Source organism: Hyla sarda, chromosome 2 (assembly GCF_029499605.1).
Source record: "Hyla sarda isolate aHylSar1 chromosome 2, aHylSar1.hap1, whole genome shotgun sequence".
In the NCBI taxonomy this organism is placed as follows: domain Eukaryota; kingdom Metazoa; phylum Chordata; class Amphibia; order Anura; family Hylidae; genus Hyla; species Hyla sarda.
In genome coordinates, this window is record NC_079190.1 from 142,461,905 (window position 1) to 142,486,548 (window position 24,644).

Consider the following 24,644-nt stretch of genomic DNA (forward strand, 5'->3'; position numbering starts at 1 on the left):
TTCGGATGGGACCCTAACACTCATTTTACTCACCTCTGCTGGGCATATGGCCTCCAAATGGGTGACATGCTGGATCCACCATCAATTCAAAAAACCTCCTGTGAAAAAGGGGAGGGGTGCCTGGCTAGAGAGGGTGCCACCCCCCTCCCCCTAAATTGCACAGCAAAAACAAAAAGAAACATAGCAAGCACAACTACCTAATACACGGGTGCATGCCGCTGTGGCAAATACAGAATATACAAAAAGAAGGTTGCAGCAGCACTCCTGGTCAAAAAAAGGATCCTCATAGCACACTTTTTGATCAAAACGTGTCCCCCATCCACCACGCGGAGGTGGCCCCCCTTCGGATGGGACCCTAACACTCATTTCACTCACCTCTGCTGGGCATATGGCCTCCGACTGGGTGACATGCCGGATCCACTATCAATTAAGAAAACCTCCTGCGAAAAAGTGGAGGGGTGTAAATACAGATGTGGCAAATACAGAGTATACAAAAAAGAAATTTTTCTATTTGTTTGGATACAAAAAAGAAGGTTGCAGCAGCACTCCTGGTCCAAAAAAGGAGGCTCTTAGCACACTATCAAAAAGCCTCCTATGAAAAAGGCACTCTCTAGCCTTGCACCCCTCCCCTTTTTCACGGGAGGTTTTTTGAATTGATAGTGGATTCGGCATGTCACCCAGTCGGAGGCCATATGCCCAGCAGAGATAAGTGAAATGAGTGTTACGGTCCCATCTGAAGTGGGGTCACCTCCGAGTGGTGGATGGGGGACATGTTTTGATCAAAAAGTGCGCTAAGAGCCTCAATTTTTTGACCAGGAGTGGTGCTGCAACTTTCTTTTTTGTATACTCTGTATTTGCCACAGCAGCGTGCACCCGTGTATTAGGTAGTTGTGCTGGCTATGTTTCTTTTTGTTTTTGCTGTGCAATTTAGCAGGAGTGGCACCCTCTCTAGCAATGCACCTCTCCCCTTTTTCACAGGAGGTTTTTTGAATTGATGGTGGATCCGCCATGTCACCCAGTCAGAGGCCATATGCCCAGCAGAGGTGAGTGAAATGAGTGTTAGGGTCCCATCCAAAGTGGGGCCACCTTCGCGTGGTGGATGGGGGACACATTTTGATCAAAAAGTGTGCTAAGAGCCTCAATTTTTTTGACCAGGAGTGCTGCTGCAACCTTTTTTTTTTGTATACTCTGTATTTGCCACAGCGGCGTGCACCCGTGTATTAGGCAGTTGTGCTGGCTATGTTTCTTTTTGAATATGCTTTTAGTGCTCTGCTCAACCTAATTGGCTGGCAACTATTAGCTTTTCAATTGTTGTACAGACCAGTGCTGCAGCACACAGTTGCTGTGTACTACACCCAAAATTGCACTTTCTCTCTCAATCTCACTCCCTTTCCTCTCAGTGCTTCTAGGCTGGATTTGGGCTTGAGGTGAATCACTGCTGTAAAAAAGCTTTTCTGTGCCACACACTGCTCTCTGTCCCTCTCTGCAATAGAACGCTGATGTGACTGGGAGGTGAATCACTGCTGTAAAAATGCTTTTCTGTGCCACACACTGCTCTCTGTCCCTCTCTGCAATAGAACGCTGATGTGACTGGGAGGTGAATCACTGCTGTAAAAATGCTTTTCTGTGCCACACACTGCTCTCTGTCCCTCTCTGCAATAGAACACTGATGTGACTGGGAGGTGAATCGCTGCTGTAAAAATGCTTTTCTGCGCATCACACACTGCTCTCTGTCCCTCTCTCTCTCTCTCTCTCTCTCTCTCTCTCTGTAATAGAACGCTGATGTGACTGGGAGGTGAATTGGTGCTGTAAAAATGCTTTTTTGTGCATCACACACTGCTGTCTGTCCCTCTCTTTCTGTAATAGAATGCTGATGTGACTGTCCTCAAGATGGCTGCCGATTATATAGGGCTGTGACATCACAGGGGTAGCTGGCTGCTGATAGGCTGCATGCTGCATGTGATTCAGGGTCATCCCGCTGACCCTTGTTCCCGCCTTCCCAGGATTCCTTGCCCCATGTCCTCACATGTGGATCCGCCATTTTAGATGCCCTGGAGCCTTGGCTGCACTAAATGGAGTTTAATGAAGCAATCGAATCATGGCGATATTCGCATTTGTTGCGAATCAAATTTTTCCTGATATTCGTAACGAATTCAGATTCGTCAGATTTGATTCACTCATCCCTAATCAAAATGTATACTGTACAAACAGGAAAACATTTTGGAATTGCTGCCCCAGAGACATCCATGTACAGTAAACTGCTGACATACGATTGCGGTCCGAACACTGAGACCCCATTGCGATCTCCAGAACGGGGCACCAGTGCTGTACTCCGGTATCTCGGATGTTACCATAGACAATGCATGAAGGATGTGCTGAAAACAGAGAAAAAACAGCCCACCTTTTCCCAACTCATTGCATGGATTCACACCTGACTTGGTGTGTCTCTGGATAGTTATAGAAAATATGGATAATCCAGCACTGATGATTCTTTTGAAAAAGGGCACATGTGCCCGAAACGCATCAAGATGTAAACAGGTGTTCTGTGCAGGTGGGATTTTGTGTACATTCTGCTAATTTGGAATAAATCTGCATTAGTTTAAGTGCTGGATTGTCTGTATTTTCTACAAGAATGTGCCGACACACCGCTCTATGCAGCAAGGAAGGCTGGGGACCTATTCTGAAAATCACTGGAGGGACTCAACATACAATGGCTGTCCCAGAACCATTTAATAATGTATTTTGAAAGGCCACTGTATAGTATTTAGCAATATTTTGTACTGTAATAGGGCACCCATAGAGGTTATTATGGTAAACCTATTACTCTTCCAAAATGAGCACTTATCCCCAGGAAAAGGAAGTAACCAGCTCTGCCTTAGTATCTTAACACAGATAAATAGTTGAGGGAAGCATATGGTGTTACTTTACTTTCCTTGACCTTTTTTATTTGTCAGTAGATCCTCATCCTCTGTATGAAGAAGGTGATCATTATTATTTTGCTAAATACTGTAGCCGCCGAATATAATACTACCACCCACTTTATCCCCTGAATATGAAATTACCATCCACTGTACCCCTTGAATATAATACTGCCACCTACTGTACCCCTGAATATAAAACTACCATCCACTGTACCCCTTGAATATAATACTGCCACCCACTGTACCCCCTGAATATAAAACTACCATCCACTGTACCTCCTGCATATAATATAATACTGCCACCTACTGTACCCCCGAATATAGTACTGCCTCCTATTGTACCTCCTGCATATAATACTGCCAACCACTGTACCCCCTGAATATAATTACTGCCACCTACTGTTCCCCCTGAATATAATCCTGCCACCTACTGTTCCCCCTGAATATAATCCTGCCACCTACTTTCCCCCTGAATTTATTCCTGCCATACACTGTACCCCTGAATATAATACTGCCACACACTGTGCCCCTGAATAAAATACTGCCACACACTGTGCCCCTGAATATAATACTGCCACACACTGTACCCCCTGAAAATAATACTGCCACATACTGTGCCCCTGAATATAATACTGCCACACACTGTGCACCTGAATATAAACCCTCAAAAATAACCATGCTATACGCTGTACCCTCCCACACATCACACATACATACATCTTGCTTACACATCTATCATTCATACACATACATTATTCATACATACATCATACATACAGTACATACACACATCATTCATACACACGCCACCTCCGGACCCCCCCCAACACATGCATAATACATACATACACACACATCATACATATATGTACATCATACATACACCCCCCGCCTCCAGATCCCTCTGCATAATTCATCTCCACACATCATACATACATACTTCTAGCTTACACACATCTCCACACATCTCCACACATCATACATATACATGTAGCTTGAGGAAGTGTCTGTCCGGCATGAAACTGAGCTGTCCTACCTGCACCCCCTGCCTCGTACCCTGCCCTCCTCTGCATGATGTGCATCTGTAATTTCCTGATCAAATAAAAGAAGTTTCTGCAGAATGGGGAGTCGCCGAGTCTTTCCTTCTGATTTTCTGTATATATATATACATCTTGCTTACCCACATCGTTCATACATCATACATACAGTACATACACACACATCATTCATACACACCGCCTCTGGACCCCCACATATGCATAATACATACACATCATACAAACACATACAACATACATAAACACATATCATACATACACCTGCCGCCTTCAGATTCCCCAACATAATACATGTCCATACATCATACATATATCCTTCTAGCTTACACACATCATACATACATACATCTTGCTTACACAACATCTACCATTCATACATCATACACACAGTACATACATGTATGTATGTAATGTATGTATGATAGATGTAAGCGCGTATGTAGGTGTAAGCGCGATGTATATATGTATGGGGGGTATTTGGGGTCTGGAGGCAGCGTGTGTATGAATGATGTGTGTGTATGTACTGTATGTATGATGTATGAATGATAGATGTTGTGTAAGCAAGATGTATGTATGTATGTATGTATGATGTGTGTAAGCTAGAAGGATATATGTATGATGTGTGGACATGTATTATGTTGGGGGATCTGGAGGTGGCAGGTGTAGGCATGATATGTGTTTATGTATGATGTATGTATGATGTGTATGTATTATGCATGCGTGGGGGGGTCCAGAGGCAGTGTGTATGAATAATGTGTGTATGTACTGTATGTATGATGTATGAATGATGTGTGTAAGCAAGATGTATATGTATGATATGTGGAGATGTGTGTAAGCTAGAAGTATGTATGTATGATGTGTGGAGATGAATTATGCAGAGGGATCAGGAGGCGGGGGGTGTATGTATGATGTATGTGTATGTATGATGTGTGTGTATGTATGTATTATGCATGTGTTGGTGAGGTACGGAGGTGGCGTGTGTATGAATGATATGTGTATGTACTGTATGTATGATGTATGTATGAATAATGTGTGTGTATGAATGATAGATGTGTGTAAGCAATATGTATGTATGATGTGTGGGAGGGTACAGTGTATAGCATGGTTATTTTTGAGGGTTTATATTCAGGGGCATAGTGTGTGGCAATATTTTATTCAGGGGCACAGTGTGTGGCAGTATTATATTCAGGGGGTACAGTGTGTGGCAGTATTATATTCAGGGGCACAGTGTGTGGCAGTATTATATTCAGGGGCACAGTGTGTGGCAGTATTATATTCAGGGGGTACAGTGTGTGGCAGTATTATATTCAGGGGGTACAGTAGGTGGCAGGATAATATTCAGGGGGAACAGTAGGTGGCAGGATTATATTCAGGGGGAACAGTAGGTGGCAGGATTATATTCAGGGGTACAGTGGTTGGCAGTATTATATGCAGGAGGTACAATAGGAGGCAGTATTATATGTGGGGGTACAAAAGGTGGCAGTATTATTTTCAGGGGGTACAGTGGGTGGCAGTATTATATGCAGGAGGTACAGTGGATGGTAGTTTTATATTCAGGGGGTACAGTGGTTGGCAGTATTGTATTCAAGGGGTACAGTGGATGGTAGTTGTATAGTCAGGGTGTACAGTAGGTGGCCGTATTATATTCAAGGAGTACAGTGGATGGTAGTTTTATATTCAGGGGGTACAGTGTATGGCAGTATTATATTCAGGGGTACAGTGTATGTCAGGATTATATTCAGGGGGAACAGTAGGTGGCAGGATTATATTCAAGGGGAACAGTAGGTGGCAGGATTATATTCAGGGGGAACAGTAGGTGGCAGTATTATATTCAGGGAGTACAGTGGTTGGCAGTATTATATGTAGGAGGTACAATAGGAGGTAGTATTATATTCGGGGGGTACAGTAGGTGGCAGTATTATATTCAGGGAGTACAGTGTGTGGCAGTATTATATGCAGGAGGTACAGTGGATGGTAGTTTAATATTCAGGGAGTACAGTAGTTGGCAGTATTATATGCAGGAGGTACAATAGGAGGCAGTATTATATTTGAGGGGGTACAGTAGGTGGCAGTATTATATTATATGCAGGAGGTACAGTGGATGGTAGTTTTATATTCAGGGGGTAGAGTGGGTGGCAGTATTATATTCAAGGGGCACAGTGGATGGTAGTATTATATTCAAGGGGCACAGTAGGTGGCAGTATTATATTCAAGGAGTACAGTGGATGGTAGTTTTATATTCAGGGGGGTACAATAGTAGGTGTCAGTATTATATTCAAGGAGTACAGGGATGGTAATTTCATATTCAGGGGATAAAGTAGGTGTCAGTATTATATTCAGGGGTTACAGTATTTAGCAGAATAATAATGATTACTTTCTTCAAACAGAGGATGAGGATCTACTGACAAAGTGAGGAGCCTATGATGTCCGGGTGTCAGACTCTGCAGAGACGATGGAGCTTGAAGACGTCCTGACGTCTGGACCAGATGGAGGAGAAAAGAAAAGACAACAGAGAAGACGTCACTCAGGTCACTGATATCATTGTGTATTCTCCTGACTGTCCCATCAGCTGGAGTCACTTGTAAGTTCCGCAATGATGATGGGTGATGTTGTACCCTAATCTATGGCTCTCCAGCTGTTGAAAAACTACAACTCCTATAATGCCTGAGGCTCTCCAGACATGATGGAAGTTATAGCTTTACAACAGCTGATTGGGTGATTGGTGGGGGGTCCCTGCAGTTGGACCCCCACCAGGAAAATGGGCTGCTTATTCTTCCATGCCTGTTTTGTCTGTCTGGCCCTGCCTGTTAGTCACTTATATAGTTGTGTATTCCCCTGACTGTGTCCCATCAGTGCTGTAGTCACTGATACCTTTGTGCAGCGGAGTAAGGGGTCGTCCGGGATTGGAGAAGAGGGTCGTCAGGTGGTAGGAGGGCCCAGGGCAATTATTCGCAATTTTTCGCCTTTGGTTTCTAGCTAAGCCCCTGATTATAATCATTAACTCACATAACAAAACATGTCTAACTTTTACAATGTGAATGACAGATGACTTGGTGCTGTCATTTAACAACATGAGGAGGAGAAGAAGAAGGAAGAAGAGGGGACAAAGAAGAGGTAAGTAGCTTGTAACAATGAAGCTAATTGTGGCTTTTTTATTTAAATGTAGTCTGGCTGGAATAGGTTGGTGACTACCATAATGGGGTCACTATGGATGGCACTGTTGTGAGGAAGTTGCTAGCTTTGTGTGGTGGCTCTACAGCACTATATGAAAAACTGCAGTATACCTCTTAAAGGAACTGGAGAGTTTTTAAGAAATACATAATTTATATTATTACATAACAGTATATATTAAGCAGTGATTTGTCATTTGTTGCAATATACCTAATTTCCAGGTAAAACGTATGTCCTTATATTCACTGTAAACATAATTCATAGATACAGATACATGAACTCAGACACATAAACTTGTTCTGCCATATCAAATGTATATACATGTTATGATACCCTATGAAACAGATGGCAGAAGTTTATTTTACTCCCAATTATTTTCTTAGCTCCAGGTAGTATTTGTTCAGCAGTGAAGGGGGTGGTGTATAGAAAGCAGAGAATAATAGGGCCACCACTCTGTGTTTCTCTTCTGGTTTAGAGTAAATGCACAGACCACTAAATATTTTATATGTCTTGTCACTGGGATATGAGGAATTAAGTATCTGCATAAACCGTGGTTTTAGTGTAAAAATTTAGAAATTAGCACATTATAGAAAATATGCTCCTTCTGACTTCTGAGAGTTACACACAGCACTGTGCTCTTAAAGGGGTACTCCGCTTGTAAGCGTTTGGAACAAATTGTTCCGAACGCTGGAGCTGGTGCCGGGAGCTTGTGATGTCATAGCCCTGCCCCCTCATGATGTCACACCCCGCCCCCTCAATGCAAGTCTATGGGAAGGGGTGTGACAGGTGTCACGCCCCCTCCCATAGAATTGCATTGAGAGGGCGTGACATCATGAAGGGGCAGGGCTATGATGTCACAAGCTCCCGGTGCCAGCTCCAGTGTTCGGAACTATTTGTTCCAAATGCTGAGTAGCGGAGTACCCCTTTAAGAAACTGCTGATAGTTGTGCTGTTTTCCATTTGCAGGAGTGAAGAGAGGGCAGAGGTTAGCCCAATTTTGTTTATTGTTATTCATTTTATTGTAAATATGTGCGGTTTTGCTGATAAACTGTAAAGACAGGTGGTTTCCATGAGGTTTACAACATGGCGGCTGGGAATCCCCCTCCCCATTACTATACACCATCTTGTGGGCCCAAGAAAGACTGCAGATGGAAGGTGTTGTACCCATACCATTGTTGTTTAGCTGGGTTGTTGAGGAAAAGCGCTGCTGAGCTGACTTGCTGCTGAGCTGGATAAAGCTGCTGACAGTTACAGATATCTGACGGTATTGTCTGTGAGGACTTGCATGTATTCCTAGACCAGAAGTCTACTCTTAGCAATTGCCACCTAAGAGAGAGAGTAACTGACAGCAGGTCAGGACAGTACCATGGCAGTGATTGGGAGCTGTATTGGCCCCAGAAACAAAGTAAATGATATTGAAAGGTATTACCCCCAGCATCCTCCACTACTCATTATCACTCAACATGAGCTTCGGCATTCCCTGCTCATTGCCTATCACTCATAATAATCTCCAGCACTTCCTAGCATGACATTATATAACCTCCAGCATCCTCCACTCCCTGGCTATCACTCAATATAATGATCACCGACTAGGGACCCATGACCATCAAGCAACTAAGACATAACTTTTATTACATATCTCTTAAAATGTAAAGGACATACATGTAACGTAAACAAAGTGTATACCCAAAGCATCGTGTATTTAAGAACAGAAAGAACTAATGGGATTTAATTTATCAGATAATCCACAGATATGCGAAAAGAAGAGATCTGGAGCACTCACGCGGTTCTTGGTTGTGGGTACTTTATTGATACATATCCATGGAAATGGAAACTTTAAAAGTACATACAGGAGAGCGGAGGCATAGGCGTTCACCGGGCGACAGAGTCCGTTTCTCGCACAGAGGCGTGTCACTGATGGGCCTGATGACACGCCTCTGTGCGTGAAACGGACTCCGTGAAGCACCACGCTGTTCTATGTAAAAAATTGCTGAAACTCAAGACACACCTGCAGGTGATTGTAGACTTGTTGTTTAACCAGTGCCAGGTAGCTGTTTTTTTTATTGGACTGCATTTATCAGATAATCACTCCCCTACATATAGCAGGTAAGTTGAATAGTGGTAGGTAGGGACTATTGTATTAAAAAAGAAAAGGGGGAGGAAAGGAGAAAGTGCCACCTATTTTTAAAATCTGTACCTCTCTGTGCCTACTGTTTGAGGGACCCCTGCCAGCAGATATTATGGAGGTGTAGTAGGCCTGCAGCACTCTCCGTGCGGGTTAACCCGTTCCTGACCCATGACATGTATGTACGTCATAGGTAGGGTTAGCAGACCTGACGCGGGCCTCTCATGGACAGAGGCGTCAGCAGAGAGCACTGTGGTAAGACAGAAAAGATATTCAAAAAGAAAAGAACCTCCTGTGGAGCATACAGCAGCTGATAAGTACTGGAAGGATTAAGATTTTTAAATAGAAGTAATTTACAAATTTGTTTAACTTTCTGGGACCACTTGATTTAAAAAAAAAAATTGTTTCCCACTGGAGTACCCCTTTAACTGTGCTCCTCAGGCTTCCCTGGCTCTGTGATTGTTGAAGGCAGCCCTTAAGCAATCGAGTGGAGATAACAAAGATTAGTAAAAAAAAAAAAAAAAAAAAGTTTTTTGCAATATAAAAAAATACCCCTCCCCTAATAAAAAATTTAATCACCCCCCTTTTCCCATTTTTCAAATAAAATAAAAAATACACATATTTAGTATAGCCTTACAACACAAAAAAGTAACTACACGAAAATAAACCCTAAAACAGGGTTTAAATAAAAAAAAATCATAGGGTTCAGAAGATGGCAATGAAGTTTTTATTTCTTTTTCAAGTTTAAAATTTTTTATTAACCACAAAACGAAACAAAAATTATTAGAGTTGAGTATCATTGGAATCGTACTGACCCATAGAATAAAGTTAGCATGTCAGTTTTACCGTATTGTAAACTGCAAAAAAAATGATTGACCCACAAAATTGTGAAATTCCATATATTTTTTCAATTTTGCCATACATATATTTTTTCCTGGCTTCATAATACATTATGGCCGACATTTATGATTCTCTTTAGACTGTTTTTTGTGTCTAAAAAAGGCGCAAGCAGGGTTTATTTGTGCCTTTTTTGCGCCTTTTGGTTTACACATTTCTGCTGATTTTGAGTTGCAATCCACTGATTTTGGCAATACACATAATATGGAAGGGTTATATGAACTGCACCTACTTTGTGAAAAGACACAAAAAAGTTGCAAAGTCACTGAAAACTCTCTAAAACTACACCCGCCCAGACTTAGTTTTTGGTGTATGTGAAGAGAGAAATTTTAGAAAATGTGACCTGCACAAAATTTATCACATGCTCTGCTACCATTTAATAAATGTGGTGCTCCTACACATTACCAGCACACAAAAAAAGGTGTAGAAAAATACTTCACTTACATCTACAATCATAAATGCTTCACTTACACCTACAATGATAAATGCTTTACTTACACCTACAATGATAAATGCTTCACTTACACCTACAATGATAAATGCTTCACTTACACCTACAATGATAAATGCCCCCTATATGATAAAATAAAGTGTATTACTGGAAACAACAACTTGTCCCACAAATAATAAGCCCTAATACAACTTTGTCAGTAGGAAAATAAAAAAGTTATGGGTCTTAGCATGGAAAGACATTAGCCAGAAATTAATGGGTGCGCCCTGGATGTAGGTTGCAGCTTCAGGCTGCGGGCTGCGTCAGGAGCAGCGCATGATCTCTGCCCTGGTGCAGGTGAAGCGACGTCACTCTGAGTGCACAAGAGCAGAGGACGAAGGATGCAGGAGGTGCGTATAATGTTTTTTTGTTTGTTTTAGTATGGGGGTACCTTCTTCCTGTCACCCAGCTTTTCGACAAGCTGGTATGTTAGGAGACTGGGAAACTGGGTGACAAAGGCTGGAGAAGTACTGTGACTGCATGTCAACCAGATTTCCCAGTCTCCTGACATATAGTCTCTTTAGGAGACTAGGAAAGTTGAGTGACAGGTAGTAGACAGTACTTTTCTAGCTTTTAAAGGGGTATTACCATCTCAGCATGTTATCTCTATACATAGAATTGGGGGTAATATGCTGATCAGTAAGGGTCCGACCGCTGGTACCCCCATAGATGCACAATGAAGGACACATATCGCTGCCCATGAGCAGCCTTTGCGGGCAATACTCCATTTATTATCTTTAGTGCTCCTCAACGTTTTCGTGTTTAGAGATCAAAATACCAAAATCCCCCAGAGTGGGTTAAGGGCCAACATTATATTGACAGCATAAGACCATGGACATAAAGCCCAGGGTCACAACCCTATATTAACACTCCCATACACAGAGTGCTGATGGTTAAAATAAAACACTATGCCCCCTCATAGTGGCATAGTGTTTCATTTTAACCAGCAGCACTCTGTTGTTGTTTGTATCCAGTGGGGAGTCAGAAAGTTTAAATAAAATAAAAAAAGTTTTGTTTTGCTTTATTATTATAAAAAAAAAAGCTCATCCACTAATAAAAACTGAAAACACACCCTTTTTTCCATGAAAAAATAAATAAACAAAAAAACCTGTCACATGACATAAATCAAAAGTATCAGTAATTGGTATCTGCAATTACTTAAAAAAAAAAAAGTATCAGTACTCGTAATTTTATAAAAATGGTATTGGGGCATCCCTAATACCCAGGGTGTAGATGTTAGGGTAGATCAGGTAACATCTTTACAATTCCACATTGCGGGACTGAGAATGTGTGTGTCATTCATACTATCCTATTAAAGGGAACCAATCAGCACATTTTAGCATTTATAACGGTTGACATTGCGTTATATATGCTAAAATCATTATCCTCACCATCCCCGGGGGATGAATTTTCCCCCAGGGATGGAATTTTCCCCCCCCCCCGGCTGCCCAGCAAGATGGCACTTGTCGCTTTTCCCGTGGTCCTGTCCCCTCATCTTGATTGACAGCTCACATTACGCTCTGCTCCATCTGCTTAGGGAACAGAGCAATGATGCAAGCCGTCAATCAAGATGACAAGGCAAGGTCACGGCCGGAGCAATGCGGAGCAGCGGCTGCTGGTAAGCATAAGTCCCCGCCCAGGGGAATACTTGCCGGCTGGCCGGGGGAACTTTATAACTTAAGCGTTATATATGCTAAAATCTGCTGATTGGTTCCCTTTAAGCCGTTTTCTACAGAACATACATCTTGGATGGGTTTTTATAAAGAACCATAATTATTGATGTTCACATAAGTGTTTGTGTGCATATACAAGGAATTTAACACTTATTATCTGGTGCCAGGCTTTAACACAAAGGGCATCTGTGTGTAGTGAACAGAAAGAAACCCATCACTTACCAAACAATAATAATAAGAAATTTACAGAAACATAATAGAATACATCAAAGAAGCACTTGAGGCAATTGTGTAAGTAACAATTCCAGCTATTTATAAGGATTTGCTTTGTAAAGTTGTGACTACATTCAAAAAGAATGTAAAATATCACATTAATAAGACCTACTGTAAACTGACATCATATGCCTCCTATCCACCAATACAGGCTAGAACACTGGAAACTATTTAAAAGTTAAGCTATTTTAATGTTAGATTTTGGTGAGCAAATTACACCATGTTCGGGGTACGTTTGGGGCAAAAAGGAAGCTGAACTTACCCTTTTTTTTTTTTTTTTTTTTTTTTTTTTTTTTTTACAATGGACACAGCAGGGCCCCTAAAAATCCCACTAACTTGAGAAGAGTCCATTTGGTGTCATTTAAAGGATTTGTGTAGACAAAAAAAATAGGACATGCAGTTTTTTTTACCATTCACCTCCCACACGGGTTAAGCAGCAGAGCTTCCTTAAGCAGAGCCTTAGAGTGAACTTAGCCTTACAAAAAAATGTCTAATTCTTAGTGTAAATTTAGGCTAGAAAATAATCAAAACTGTCTGTGCGAAACTTGTGTAATTTATGCCAAAAAAAAGCTTATTGAACCACATTTTTAATGTGTTTTTTTAGACACATTTATAGACACATTTATGCTTGACAAGGAGATGTGGCTTTGGGAAAACTGGGGATGGCTTTGTGTATCAAAGATGCTCAAGCTTTTGGTGCAAGTAAAACAAGTAATATATGGTGCAAGCTTAAAGTTAACTGTTTAAAGGAAATCTGTCATCAGGGTCACCTGTACTAACCTGTCGGTACAGACAGGTAGTGCTGGCGACACTGATGACTACGATATTCACCTGGTCCCTTTCCGTGCAGTGGTTCTCCGGCTATCCTCTTCTGTATCTTCAGCTCTGGGCCTTACTTGGAGCATGGGCGGAGCTTAGTGATGTCACCGCTGCTGTTTGCTAGCAGAACAGACCCAGCAGAGAACAGCACCTGTGACATCACGAAGCTCCGCCCATGCTCCAAGTCAGGCCGAAGCGGAAGGTACCGAAGAGGATACCGATGGTGTCACCTGCAATACCTGTCTGTATCGACAAGTTGGTGCAGGTGACACTGATGACAGATGTCCTAGATTTTCAAATATTCTTCGCTTTGTTACAAATGTGGCACTGTCTAGTCTAAGCTTTCATTGTATGAGAATTGCACAGTTTTTGATTACCTCCTCCAGTGCCTTATGTTTAGAATGTCTAGTCTACATAAATATACATAAATTAGTTTACATAATCGTTTAGTTCACATACTTCCCACCTAAATTTTGCCACATTTTGTTGCACTGCATAGCATTTAAGTCATGCAAAATCTCCAATAAGCACAGCCTTTGCTTGCTAAACAAAAGAGTCTAAAACAAATAAAAAAATGGTCATATAAGTACCGTAATGAAAGATAGCTTTTTGGTGCAAATTACCTAGATTGTTGCCACATGCCGTTTTATTTCTTTTCCATTTAAAACTATAAGCTGTGGACAAAAGTTTTGAGACTCAAATTTTGGTTTTCACAAAGTTTGCTACTTCAATTTGCGTTATCAAGCAAGCCAAGGCAAATTGCAAAAGTCCTGAATAGAAGGCTACACTGTAGATATTGTGTCTTTGCATAAACTTTGATGCATATGTCAATGAAAGTTTAAAAACATGTTAAATGCTTGTAATAATACTACGGTATAACACAGAAAAATCTGGCTTAAAAATATAAAAACAATATTTGGTGTTAGTCTCAAAACTTTTGGCCACAACTGATTTAAAAACCAGTGGCCAACACATAAATTTCTTTTTAAAGTTATCAAATATCTTAGGGTGCCCTTGTTAAACACCTTTTCTCCGTTTCTTGATATGCCATTCCACTCCTAAAATATGAGGATTTATAATTTGTTGTCAATTCGAACTTCATGTGGGGGGTGCGATGTTCATTGAGGAGCGTTTCTGCTTATCCTTTGGATAGGGGATAAAATGTTTTTGCCCGGAATACCCCTTTAAGTGTCAGACAAAATATAAACCTACATATCTCAGGAACAGAAGGGCTTATCAAGAAACCACAAAAGAGCTTGTCATCAGGGAACCCTTAGCTATTTAATAATAAGTCTATCTATTTTAGGGGGTTGGCCAAAGGTTCTCCTTTACAACGATGGTATACATTACATGTAATGAACCAACCTATTGTTAAAACATGATCATACAAACTTGATCTTTTTTTTTTTTCCAAACCTTTTCATATGTTTTACTTTGATAATGGAAATTAGTTACTAGGTATGCATGCAGAACAACTCAAGGTACAGCCTTATAAAATAGATGGCTTGGTCTCTGGATAGGCAATCAATATTAGATCAGGGAAGGTCCAAGTCGGAGGGCCCCCACCAACCAGCTCTTTGAAGGGTCTCTCATGGGAAAGCCACAGTCTTTTCTATGTTTATCAGCACCATGTTTACCTGTATCACAGTAAAGTATTTACATATAATGCTGTACTAAAAAGGGTAGCGCCTCTTAGTGGCAGTCTGCGTTTTTACCTGTAAAAAGATGGGCTTTTGCTGTCCCTACAGATGCCTGACAGAGGTAGACAAAGCAAATTCTCCTGCCACGCATCTTTTAAAGAACTGACATTAGTTTGCTATTGCCATCACTACTGTAAAGGTCTTGTTGTTGCTTCTAGGGTACCAGGGACACAGTTGTGAATCATTGGTTTAGTACAACAGCCATGTGTCGGTTGCAAACAAATATTTGCAGTATAATTATTGCCTATTTTTGTTGCTTACTGTATGTAGCTTAAATGCAGTTCTTTCACAGCAGATGTCACTCCAGTGACCTCTATACAGTATGTGGTTAAATCTTGATATATAAGAATTACATCAAGAGCAGTAGAGTGCTGCTAAAACTTCCAAACTGTATTCCATTACATGGTGCATGATACACCAACAGTGGAAAAAAGTGATGCATTTCATGTGCATATAACACCTTTACATATGTTAAAAACACACATGCGCACCAGTGCTTAAATAAGGGCCATGTAAGACACCAATAAAAGATCAGAGGCTTACATTAACCCTTAAAGGGAAAAAAAATGTTTTCAAATCAACTGGTGCAAGAAATTCAAACAGAGAGGAAATAACTTGTATTTAAAAATCTTAACTCTTTAAAGGGTTTGTGCACTGCCCTGACTTTCGGAGCTCCGCTCACAGCGTCCGGAAGTTCATTACTCCAAACGCTGACGTCACGCGTGGCCCCTCGCGATGTCTCGCCCTCCCCTTCATGACGTCTCACCCGCCCCCTCAACGAAAGTCTATGGGAAGGGGGCACGACCCCTGTCACGTCACGAGGGGGCGGGCGAGACGTCACGAGGGGGCGGGTGAGGGGCCGGGCATGACGTCATGCCCGGCGGTCGTGAACACGGAAGCCTGCACACAGCATTCGGAGTAATGAACTTCTGGACGCTGTGAGCGGAGCTCCGAAAATTAGGGCAGCGCACAACCCCTTTAAGTACTTATCAGCTGCTGTAAACTACAGATATACTACAGAGAAATTTGTGAAGTTCTTTTTAGTCTGACCACAGTGCTCTCTACTGACACCTCTGTCCATGCCAGGAACTGTCCAGAGTAGGAGCAAATAGAAGTAATTTACAAATCTGTATAACTTTCAGGCACCAGTTGATTTGAAAACATTTGTTTTCTACTATATATATATACAGTATACACACACATATATACATATATATATATATATATATATATATATATATATATATATATATATATTCATGTAGATTCAAGTGTGCTTAAATGTTTTTTTTAGTAAATCTTGCAAAAAGTTTGAAACTGGTTTGCACCATATTGTGCTGTTTCAGTACGGTGCACTACTACATGGCTTTATTTCCTTTACTGTGACAAAGAAAGGTCCACATTAAAGTGTATATCAATTTACTATAAGTATTTTATGCTTTGCTCTCTGGACACAAAGAGCCGCTTTAACAATAGTCAGCAATAGTCTTCTTGTTTACTTTGATCTGTAAGTAAATCCATTGTAGATGGCCAGTAGTGATGTCATCCCACCAAACACATAAAACATTTCTCAGCCTGGTTCCCATAGTAGAAACATTCACTCACTATAGTTACAAAGGACAATAATGTATTTAATTACTAATACACTCAATAAAGAAGGAATTGTTTTCTCATCTCCCCTAAGAATAATGGAAATCCAACCGTTACAGAGTGAAGTGGTTGCTTCTTCACCTGATGTCAGGAATGCCTTCCTTGAAATTACTTCTTAATAAGTTTGTGAAGGTTAAGTGGTTTCCATTCTGTAAGTGATGTGGTTACAAACATTTACAGCTCTGACGTTACCTGCTTCAACTACAAAGGTACCTGTCTTTCAAAGAATATTTATGCTGGAACTATATCAAGCTTCTAGAGTCGCATAGTGCAGAGACAGTGGTGGTTAGGATGCATTTAGTTGCATCAGTAGGCCAATGCCAATGAAGACCTAAAGTAAACGTCCCCTGGATTTAATTATGTGTTGTTTTTTTAAACATTGTAGCTAGTTAGTTTTTATTCTTAGAAAAATGTCCCTGAGGAAGACAGAGACATAAACTTCCTTTCTGCATTAGCTGTATAGATAGTACAACAAGGTGTGTGTGTGTGTGTGTGTGTGTGTGTGTGTGTGTGTGTGTGTGCGCGTGTGTGTGTGCGCTCTGTTTGGCATCTGCAATGATTGAGCGTGAAAGAGGTTGTCCAACCACTTGAAGTTTTATATTAAAAAATGTTGAGAATAGTGTATAATAAAAAGGAGTAATACTCATCTTACCAATACCCAAATGCCCTGTATTGTGAGGGGTCATGTTGTAAAGGCAACAGAAGAAGACCCAAGAAGCATCAGAAAGGAAGTGATGGGGATCAGTAAACTATGCATTATCTTTTTATTTATTTTACATATTTCTCAGCATATTTAAATAGTAAATGGTATTTCAAAAACTTTGCACTTATCATCAGTTGCAGCAACTTTACACTGATATTTATTTTACATCATTCTGGGCAGATTTCAATAGTAACTGTCATTTCAAAAAACTTTGTATAAATAAGTAGTACAAGCAAATACAGAAACTAGACTATGAATATATATAAAACTCAATGGGGGAGATGTATCAAATCCTATGCAGAGGAAAAGTTGCCCAGTTGCCCACAGCAACCAATCAGATCACTTCTTTAATTTTGCACAGGCCCTTTTAAAAATGAAATAAGCGATTGGTTGCTATGGGCAACTTTTCCTCTGGACAGGTTTTGATACATCTCCCCTAATGTGTGCGTGTGTGTGTTCCAGAATCAATTCCAAATGGTTGAAGACATGAACATGAAGCTCGGTACACATGTTACTTATATGTCAACAACAAACACAGGATAGGTAATTTAACCCTTACTTACCCCCATTTGCGAGAGTCGGGTTTTTGTTTAAAGTCCCATACAATTCTATAAGAAATATATGTTACTGCATAACTTCCAAACACCTGGAGATATTTCAATAATACCTGTTACTTATATGTCAAATAAAAATATATATTAGTTAAATTAACCCTATCCCATGCAAGTATATAGGACTTCTGGTACCTTAATCCACAAGCTCCATTCTGCATCTCCTGGTGAATGTGTCAGTCCGGCTGGCAAGCCACACCCTCCACGCTTTCCTTCCCCATCTTGAAAATACACGCCCATCCTTCAAGCCACACCCCTTTAATTTTCAGCTTGCAATATCTTCATCACAACCCCTTCCCACCTGAGGACGGGATATGAGGATTCAAAATGAGGATTAGATATGAGGACAGGATATGGGGATATGAGGTCCAGATATGAGGTTGGGATATGGGGATGGGACATGGGGATGGGATACGGGGAAGGGATATGAGGTCTGGATATGAGGTTGGATATGGGGACGGGATATGAGGACATGATATGAGGTCGGGATATGGGGATGGCATATAAGGATGGAATATGAGGTCAGGATATGAGGTCAGGATATGGGGATGGGACATGGGGATGGGATACGGGGAAGGGATATGAGGTCTGGATATGAGGTTGGATATGGGGACGGGATATGAGAACATGATATGAGGTCGGGATATGGGGATGGCATATAAGGATGGAATATGAGGTCAGGATATCAGGTCGGGATATGAAGTTGAGCTATGAGAAGGGGATTTGGGGTCGGGAAATGAGAAGGGGATATGGGGTCAGGATTTGAGGACGGGATATGAGGACACATGTTTTCTCCTTTGTTGCTTTTCCTCCCCCACAAGGAATAGGCAGGGAAAACCAGGCAGAGTATCTTTTTAGAGAAAATGCCCATTTCTGCTCTGATCAAGCTACTTTCCTCCATTGCCCCGAACTTTTATCTGTTCATCACTAAGGGGAATCCATCACGCATAGTGATGATTGCTTTTAGCTCCAATGAGAGTCCAGGATAAACTACTCTTAAAATTCTATGGAGAGGGGAACGACAATGGTGATGTAGGAAGAAAAGAATTGCAGGGTGAAACACAGAAACTTTGCAGACTTACTTAGTTCAGAGCTGCGTTCACAGTTTAGGACGCTTTCACACTGCCATTGTGCCCCATCAGGCACTTATTTCTGAAGGGGCATAACAACATCCCAGGATTCTACCTTGCTACTATAGACATTCATTAAGAAGTTTTCTCGCCATTGGAGCAACGGGGACTATAGGTCCCAGCATGTCCTATACAAAGTCATTTATTATTAGAATATAATCCGGTTATATCCTAAATGCAGCACTACATTCTCAATATTTTTTGCATTTTATGTCTATATGCTTTTCATGTCTGTAAAAGTGAACTAATATTTTATTATTTTTATTTATCTATACGGATTTTGATCCTAGGTAGTCACAAGGGCCCTGTGACTTACCAAAAGAAAGTATATTTGTGTTATAATAAATTGTACATTGATAGTATTTAATGCCATTTTGACTTTGTATATTTAATCTATATTATTTTTTATCAATTTTAATATTTATCACACTGGTTTTAGTTACCGTATTTATTGGCGTATAACATGCACTTTTAGGCTAAAATTTTTAGCCTAAAGTCTATGTGCGTGTTATACGCCGATACACCCCCAGGAAAGGCAGGGGGAGAGAGGCCGTCGCTGCCCGCTTCTCTCCCCCTGCCTTTCCTGGGGTCTAGAGCGCTGCTGCCGGCCCTTCTCTCCCCCTGGCTATCGGCGCCGCTGCCCGTTCTGTCCCCCTGGGTCGGGTCCGTGCTGCTGCAGGCCTCCGGCGTGTGTCCCCGGTGTTGTTGCTATGCGCTGCACGGTGCGGCGCATGACGTCAGCAACAACGCAGGGGACGCGCGCCGGAGGCCTGCAGCAGCGCGGACCCGACCCAGGTAATTATGCCACCGGGGATGGGGGGAGGCAACGGGGCTGTCGGCGCCGCTTCTCTCCCCCTGGCTATCGGCGCTGGCAATGGGGCGCTGGCACCGATAGTCAGGGGGCAGAACGGGCAGCGGCGCCGATAGCCAGGGGGAGAGAAGGGCCGGCAGCAGGGCTCTAGACCCCAGGAAAGGCAGGGGGAGAGAAGCGGGCAGCGACGGCCTCTCTCCCCCTGCCTTTCCTGGGGGTGTATCGGGGTATACACGCACACACACGCACCCTTATTTTACCATGGATATTTGGGTAAAAAACTTTTTTTACCCAAATATCCTTGGTAAAATGAGGGTGCGTGTTATAGGCCGGTGCGTGGTATACCCCGATAAATACGGTATATAATATTATATGTAATTAATTGACTCATGTGATGTAGTGGATCAGCAACACATAGTATTGCAACTTTGACTCCAGATATTTGTGACTTTGAGCACCAAAAATCTATTTATACTACTCATTAATGCCCCCATAAAAGGAATAGAAAGATCTGGCCAAGTGCCATCTTTTTGTGGTCCTGTGTGTAGGACAGTCCAGTAAAAACTGGGTCACTGGGTGGTAAATCACCTACCCTAGAAACTAGAAAGTCATATAGGATTTTCATGCAGAGATTATTAAGTTAGTATAGTATATATTTTTGTTATGCTGCCTTATCTAGGCCTCCTGCAGTACAATTGAGTTGTCATTTGTCTTAAAATTCCCCACTCTTTATAATACTCAGATGACTCTGCTGACTCGTACACCGACACAGCAAGCTAAAAAAAGTAAGCAGCAGACTACTGGAAATGTCAGCCTACTATGTGTGCTCCAGTGACCATAAACTGGAACATGATACAGTGTATCTGTATTTTTTATTTACTGGCAATAAATAGTTAAAAATAGGACAGCATCAAAAAATTTGAAAACCAGTTTTATAGTAAAAAAAAAATGTTATTTATATAATATGATATTTCCAATAACACTTTTACTGTAATAACTACTACTTGTCTCCTAAGTTTTCCTGGTGGGTCGGTGCATTCCATAAAGTATTATGTTTCTACATATGTTTCTGTTATCTAAAAAAAAAAAAAAAAAAAAAAAGTTCTACATACAGAAACATACAAATGAGCCGCAGAACATGTTTTCTGTCTAGTCTCTACCAGTATAATAAGGATCCTCCTAGGCAATGAAGTGAGAACAGAGCTATCTATATCATTACACAGTTTATTGGAATGTTAACTGAAATGATTTGTTTGAGATCCTACTATTCGTCAGCTCTATGAAGGGATTCTTAGATGTTGCACAGGGGTTCTTTACTTGAAGGGGTATTCCAGGAAAAAAGTTATATATATATATATATATATATATATATATATATATATATATCAATTGGCTCCAGAAAGTTAAACAGATTTGTAAATTACTTCTATAAAAAAATCTTAATCCTTTCAATAATTATTAGGTGCGGAAGTTGAGTTGTTCTTTTCTGTCTGGTAACAGTGCTCTCTGCTGACATCTCTGCTTGTCTCGGGAACTGCACAGAGTGGAATAGGTTTGTTATGGGGATTTGCTTCTACTCTGGACAATTCCCGAGACAGGTGTCATCAGAGAGTACTTAGACAGAAAAGAACAACTCAATTTCAGCAGCTCATAAGTACTGAAAGGATTATGATTTTTTAGAAAGTCTAGGGGCTTTAATTTGAGGCTGAATTCCGCAAGCAGAAGTTCTGTCATATGAATTGACCATAAGTGTAGTCTGGTCCTGCAATCATGTTACTGAGGCAATTCAGATATAATAAAGACTGGCTGGGCAGTAGGGGCGATACATGTGGCATGGCTGGCAGCAGTCTCTGTAGTGCCTGTAACATTGCATATGGCTCCATAAGGTCATCCCATGTTCCTTATCCAGGTGCAGTGAAGAGGGGCCCACACAGTGGATAGTTACTCTGGGGCAAACCCTATGAATTGTCTGGTCAGACAGAATATAGGGTGGCCCTGGAGTTGTTAGTGCAGATAGTGAGCCAGACACACAATATTTTACTTGGCAAACACGTCTTCCAATAGGATAGAGTCACAGTCTATTAGAACACAATATTCCAAACAAGAACTGGAGTAAGGTAAAGGAAAGAAGATAGGAATTTTGCATCCCAGTAATCCTCTATGGCCACGCTAACATTTGGGCGTCCTAATATTTTCTTGCAGACAAGTATATGCCAAAAGGTTGGCTCCAAGCAGAATCACAATAAAATAAGTAGTACTAACTGAGCTGAGCTGCAGTGCTCACAGTGGGGTCCTTTGGATAATGTAGTTTTGCAGCCACAGAGTCTCCAGGCCCGGAGTGAAACCCTGAAAGGTTATAATATGCTACAGGACTTCTGTACTACTTCTCCCTACAATTTTTGTCTCTTTCTGTCTGTAAAATATGTAGAACTCCTCTATTTTCTCCCTCAGGAATATCAATTAGGAATGTCAGAAGAAATTCTTACTCTACAAGAGCTGATGTGCCACAAACAATACTTAAATGAACTCTGTCATCAGTGTCACCTGCACTTACCTATCGGTACAGACAGGTAGTGCATGTGACACTGATGACAACCATACTTACCTGGTCCCTATCCGTTCGCCCACAAGCTTCCACTGTATCTTCTCTTCCAGGGCCAACTTGGAGCATGGGCGGAGCTTCGCAACATCCCCTCTGCTGCTTTCTAGCAGCGGGACCCAGCAGAAAAGCAGCAGCAGTGACTGCTCCGCCCATGCTCCAAATCGGCCCCGGAACAGAAGACACAGGAGAAGATTGCGGGCAAACCAGAGCATGGAACAGGACCAAGTAAGTATGCTTGTCATCAGTGTCACCTGCACTACCTGTCTGTACTGACAGGTTAGTGCAGGTGACACTGATGACAGATTTCTGGAAACTGGCCCTTTCCAGAGGACAGAGAGTTTGCAATAACAAGATTTTGAATGCTGGTTCTCTACAAGGGTATATGGTCCTTTCCAGTGGGACGAGGTCCCAAAAATGTATTTTGACACTGGTCATTTCTAGACTACACTTAGCACATTCTCTCCTTAGTAAAGTCTACACTGGAATTACTCAAATGTACTCAGTCTGGGAGAGAGAGAGCGACTGAGCTAGAGCAGGCACCTCCTATTATCTAGTTATTATGTTCCCCTGTTAAGCTAAGGACCTTTGTAAGTGAATAGACTCCCTTAACGTGCAATAAAGAAATTATTGATATATTAATTTATATAAAAATTTGAAAATGTGTGCAATAAATATATAATGAAAGTGAAAGTTCAAAGGCCAAAATGACTCAGCTATCACTAGTATGTGGAAGTAAGAAGTCCACTTACCCAACATCATATATGTAGCTGTATGCAGATATCCCTAGTTCTATTTTTTTATATGCAGTACCTCAATATGGTTGCCCTCTACGAACATTTCCTAAACCAGATGCACATTACCGACAAAAGCATGTGTTTTGTTATTGGATTGGGGACACACGCAATTATCCTACCTTATTATAGAATATAGTATAGTGTACATATATAATTTTTCACGCTCATGAACTGCTCCATGCACCTCAGGATCAACAACACCAGATTCCCGGATATTGGGACTAAGGAGAATATTTGGAATTGTTTGTATATATATTTATTTTAATTTTAATTATATATATTAATGGTTATATATATATATATATATATATATATATATATATATATATATATATATATATTGGTATTTTAGGTTACTTGTTCGTGCAAAATAATAAACATCTCTATAGTGAGATAGACAAGGATTGGAGAGATTGGAGTAACTGGAGTGATGAGGACATCTAAATGCGATCAGAGGATATCTGACTCCTTGGGATAAGATCCTGGCCACAGAGGAGATTTGGACTCGCTAGGACACGTTATGTTTGGAAGCAATGCGGAATGTGCCCATATTGATGGGGGACACAAGATATCATGGATGACGATAGGCTTTGTCCTTTGGAATTGCTTACGTCCTCCCAAGCCCAAATGAAAGAACCACCAGAAACACAGTAGGGTGAAGTGAGTTGGTGGGGGCTACGTTTAGCCGCACTATGTATATAGTATGGTATATTGTATATGCATATGACATTAGTCTTTGACTACTTGCTAAGGTAACCGGAATTGTAAATGAGCATGCTGTTCAATAAAATGCAGTTATATGACAATATAGGGAGTTCGAAGGAGATACCTGTGGTCTAGTAGGTAGAAGATGAAGATAAACTGTGTGGTATTTTATGTATGATGTGCGCACATGGAATGGTATGATGGAATAAATGGAGATATGAGGTGATGTGGGTTAATGTATGTTGGGGTATCAACTGGGACATGTGGGGGTATGCTCCACTTAGCCTAACCATGCATTTAACTGTACTGTATGTGAGAAAGTAGGTACCCCATATGGGTTATACAAATGTACTGGGCCCTATGCTATGGGCTCTGTAGTGTGTATTTTTCACTATGGCTACGTCTTTACTAAGTATGGCAACACTTGAAATAATAACCAAATGGTTTTTATTTGATGATGCACAATAATAATTGTATACAAATTTTGTTTATAAATATACATTTTTAGTTTA

General features: G+C 41.1%; 1 long non-coding RNA gene across 1 annotated transcript in view; it reads right to left on the reverse strand.

The window, feature by feature from the left end:
• The window catches only part of LOC130355419 (uncharacterized), a 28,229-nt gene extending 14,730 nt beyond the window's left edge, over positions 1 to 13,499 (reverse strand). Inside the window, exon 1 of the long non-coding RNA XR_008888516.1 lies at positions 13,439 to 13,499. This is a non-coding gene — a long non-coding RNA (uncharacterized LOC130355419). The remainder of the gene's footprint in view (positions 1 to 13,438) is intronic.
• Between the last annotated feature and the right edge of the window lie 11,145 nt (positions 13,500 to 24,644).